This window comes from Sinocyclocheilus grahami, unplaced genomic scaffold (assembly GCF_001515645.1).
Source record: "Sinocyclocheilus grahami isolate Dianchi unplaced genomic scaffold, SAMN03320097.WGS_v1.1 scaffold262.1, whole genome shotgun sequence".
In the NCBI taxonomy this organism is placed as follows: Eukaryota; Metazoa; Chordata; class Actinopteri; order Cypriniformes; family Cyprinidae; genus Sinocyclocheilus; species Sinocyclocheilus grahami.
Genome location: NW_015505441.1, coordinates 67,479 through 72,206, shown reverse-complemented (window position 1 = coordinate 72,206; position 4,728 = coordinate 67,479). Strand labels below are relative to the sequence as shown.

General features: G+C 37.8%; 1 long non-coding RNA gene across 1 annotated transcript; it reads left to right on the top strand.

Moving 5' to 3' along the window:
• Nucleotides 1-354: 354 nt before the first annotated feature.
• Nucleotides 355-2,970, top strand: LOC107599172 (uncharacterized). Its single transcript, XR_001610643.1, has 3 exons — nt 355-457; nt 2,718-2,777; nt 2,854-2,970. It is a non-coding gene; the product is annotated as an uncharacterized lncRNA (long non-coding RNA).
• Nucleotides 2,971-4,728: the final 1,758 nt, after the last annotated feature.

Genomic DNA, 4,728 nt, shown 5'->3' with positions numbered 1-4,728 from the left:
GTAGGCTACTGCGTGGATAGTTTTAAAATTTAATAAAACAATAATGTAAAGAATATTAATATTGGCTGGAATTTACTCACGAATTTGGGGCATTATGAAATGTAAGCAAGTAAGGAAGCTTTTCTGAATTGTCCTTCACTGTTAAAAACAACAATTGTGTGTTATACTGGATAACTTGACTTTTTTTTATCATGAATTGCAGCTTATTCTGGCCCAGATCCACTGGCCAAGAGTTCGACCTTACTCCTTAATGCCGCAAGCATTTGACCAGTATTCTACAGTCTTTAAACTTTCCTCTAGAGCACTTGCTTTATCAGCACAGTTTCTTGTAAACAGATCTTCGTTTCCAGGTGCACTGGAGAACCCTGGCTGCCGGAAATTGCTTTATAGCCTGCCAATAAGAATGGGATGGCCAATTTTTGGAGGCTGAGACTACAACATACTAAAGAGCTAAAAGGTATGAAGAATATCCACCGTCATTCTGTTATTTTGTTAAGGAAAATTTGAAAATGTTTTGCTACTGTATGTTTTTGTAAGTAAATAATTATATGTAAAAGAGATTTGCGTTTATGTGGATAATATAAAAAAAGTAATATACCACATAAACATATAGCTCTTTGTGCAAAACAAAACAAAACATGTTTGTTGTAGCACAGGAGCTTGGCTTGACTATGTGCATCATACTCTGATTAGTGCTCCGGTACTACGGCTCAGACCGACAGCTCTTCAGTATCCCAGGAGAGCCTCACCTAGTTAAGGAGGCTTATTAGATTTGTCCTATGAGAGGAACGGAGAGTAGCTGAAGAGAAACATGGCATATGGACATAGACTTGTGTCCCGCCTAATTACAGGCATTATCTCATTTGCTATTGTAAGGTACTGTTGTGCCTTCTTCCATTTATTTAATTATGCTTTTCACATATTGGCATAGGGGCCATTTGGACAAAATTTCCACACGGAGGGGGTTTTACACAGTTTAAAAAAAAAATTTGCCTTTTCAGGAGTGTTCTGCAATTTGTCAAGCAATTAGCCACACTAATTAAATTTCTGTACCTCTAATCAAACGAATATGCTAAAACATTCTTGCTGCTGCCAGTCCGATGTCTGTTCACATTTAACTTGATGGTTTAAAAGAGGCTCCTACTCTGCCTCCCCTCTCCACTTAATCACCTCATTTGCATTTTATATTGGTAAATCAAATTAAGCACCCGTAGCTTTTAACTTGATTGACTGTGGCCAGGTCCACTCAGATGGGACTTTTTGCAGAAAATTAGACCAATTTTAATGTGTGCAGAACCTAGTTCCCCGCATTCAGCAAATCACATTCACTCAGCTAATTAAAATGATTTTACCCCCTTTATGTGCGTACCCTCGCATGTGTGTATGCCGGGGGTTTTGATAGATTTGCCCACCTGGTGTTGTCCATATCCTTTTCATGATTTTATAACAGAGAGTTTTCGTTTCATCTCCAGAGGAGTGGGCCCAGGCATCAAACGCAAAAAGAGAAATAATAAGTCATGGCACTCCAGCTGCTTGCTTTTGACTGCATTTCTGTTTTTCTCTTTTAGGAATCAACAGGGAATGATCTGATCACCGCTGGGAATTTTTATTCAGATAGAACATGATGTTGCTTTAGAACATCAGTCTATTCAAAGGCACAAAACAGATGAAAATGTAGTCCATTTTACATTTAATTCAATTGAATTGAATTAAAAGCTTTTTTACGCATATAAATAATGCATATAGTTTTTTTAAAAACATGACATTAACTAAAAAAAAAAACACCACATATATGTGCATGGCCACTACAAAAATCTAGATGAAGGCTGTAATAAAAGAACAGGGAAAGCGAGGAGAAAAGGAGAGGGGGGTTGGAAAAATTATGTGTTGAGGGAATTTTCCTGGGCAGGCGCAATGGATGCAGCTCTCGAGGACAAGACCTTGTGCTGCTGCTCGCGTGCTCCCCGGGATGTGACAGTCAGCTTAATTGCAGCTTTTAGGATCATTACTGCTAGAATGTGAATGTCAAAATGGACAAGGCTCTCGGCCCCTTTGGCAAACAAGTGCCTTCCATTTTGCAGCATGAGCAAACAAAGACATGGAATAAGAAAAACAAAAAAAATCAGAATTCAATTATATTTCTAGCCTAAGCAAGCTAAAAATTAATATTTTGTTCAAGCATAAAAACACATTGACCAGACTGACGGAAGTAATATTTTTCATTGAATGGATGAAGACAAAAAATAGACTGGATGTTTAGGCTCATCCACTAGCCTTTTGTTTGTACATTTTTGTTTTATTTTGTTGATGCATGAGGTTTTTGATATTACTGACTTTAGAGAATTTTAAGATTTTGTTCATATGGGTCAAATAGGAATATTTTACCCATATGCAGTTGTCTAGCAAAATCATCTTGAATTGCTTTTTAATAGTTTTAAAAATAATTATAGATTTTTATTTTTTTTATTGCCAGTATACTATTACAATAACAGAGGAATCATTTGCCCTGATTATTATTGCTTTAGAAGAAGCACCAATGTAGTCCTGTCAAACTAAAGCCACTGAAATAATTTATAGCCCATGTATGTGCAACATATAGGTTGCAGTGTGTGTATATATATATGTAATTATATATTTTTTTTGGCTTGGTTTATTTAAATTCAGATGTTGCGAACATATTTGAGTGAATGATTCTGTGTTTTTCCCATGCTTATCAGAGAACCCACTGCCCTCTACCCATCACATAAACTGAAGAGGACCGGAATCAGTGTCTCTGGGTAATATGCATAATCGCTGAGGTGCCTATTCAGTGGTTTTCAGTCAAGCTTGTTTTTGTTTTTTGCATGTTTGCAGAGTGTTTTGACAGCAACTCTGACCGAAAACTCGCTGATCGCACATGACAAAGGTCAATGTTCTCTAGATTTCTACAAGCAGGAGAGCACTGAGGCCAAGTGTGTTTTTGTATTGTTGTATGAGAGCAACCATGATAGTCATAAACAAATAAAAAATGAATGTGTGGATGAGGTGGCACATTGTTTTGTGTGTGCGTGTGTTTGTATGAAGTTTGACTGTTCAGAAGTAGATATTGCCCTCTAAACAGATACATTATCACCAATAGCCCTTTTTTTGTTTTTTTTTTACAGTTTTTTACTTGAGGCTAGAATACAATACATGACTTTTAAAAATGGAACCGATTTTAAAACACTAGGCATCATACACTTCCCAAAAGTTATTCTGAACACAACAAACTCACACAGAAATATATGTCTTATTGCTTGGAGACACATGACAAACAATATTTGTTCTAAAATATCAAGCTTCATATCCTCCAGCTTGATGGATTCATGGTATGAAGCTAAAATATCAGTCTTTGCCCATCATACAGCATGCCATTTTCTGTGAAATCTGTCAACTCCACCTTTCCAAATTCTGCAGACTGGCTCTGACTTTCAGCAACTATCACTGATCCATCCAGATAGCAAATCGGGGCAAAAATCTGTACAAATGTATAGTAGTGTATTGCAGCCTTTAGAATTGTCAGACTATGTATTGCTATAGAGGCCCTTCAGCCCTTCATATCAAGAGCATTTTTCCAAACCTTTCACAACACTTTCTTCTTAGTCAAATCAGGAAGTAGTCTTATAAAATGTGGGCTTAATCTTTTTCAGTGCGCTATCAAGGAACTGAACTGCTCAATTCCCCAAGCAGGGCTTCTGGAGTGCAACGGTGCAATGATTCAGAGGCAATGTGCTGCTGAAGGGGTGTAGGTTAAAAGGAGGTGCCTTACGGTTCGGTCTAAATGGTCCATATGTAAAGCTGTTTGCGATGTTAAGTTGCCCTTTGTGTGGGCATCTGCAAAGCAAGTAAATAACGTCCCATAATTTGCAGCAATGCAACACATCGCGCGGGGAATGCGCAGGTGAATCATTTGCATTCTAGATGCCCGTCCGACGTAGTCGTTAATCTCTTTCATGTGCACTCATAAAAGTGCCAGTGTGATGGAGTCAAGGCAAAGTGGCTTATTGGTGGACAGGTTAAATACTAGGACACCCATGACATGCCTGCTTTCCCACATGGGACCTTGAACCAGGCCGTCTTGCAGATTCCCCACATCATTATTAGGTAGCACATAATCATGTCACAGGGAAAGCGGTTTGTCCTATTAGTGCCTTAATTAGTTGTGGCATCTCTGTTTAGATGTCTGAAATGAGTAGCTCTAAATTAGTTTAGTTTCACCCGCAATGGTTTGAGTTTACTGATTGAATTAACCCCCGCTGTGTTAAACAAGCAGGACTGCTATTCATTATGATGGTTGTGTTATTGTTGATTATTGTTATTGGTAAACAAAGATGTTTATTCAAATAATGCCTCTTTTGTGTCTTGACACAGTAACACTTTTTTGACACGTCCTCTGGCATTGTTTAGCTCTAAATGCTTCTCTTGTGACATTGTCCTTGTTGTCGAACAGAAATATTGATGGGATGATTATTTGAGATCATTTATATGGATCCTCCAGGAAGATGAGGGATTGTATTCTGTTATCGAGTAACATTTTCTGTATCATTGTACAATTATCCTTCATTGAAAAATCTGTCTCTGCACTTTTGCCTTGAAGCCTAATATTTTTGGTCCTTTTCCTCCTGGGAGAATCAGTATTAGATTCAATATAAACACTCATAATGGGGGTAGTAGAGGATAGAGACAGCCATGCTAGGTGTGATTGTTCTG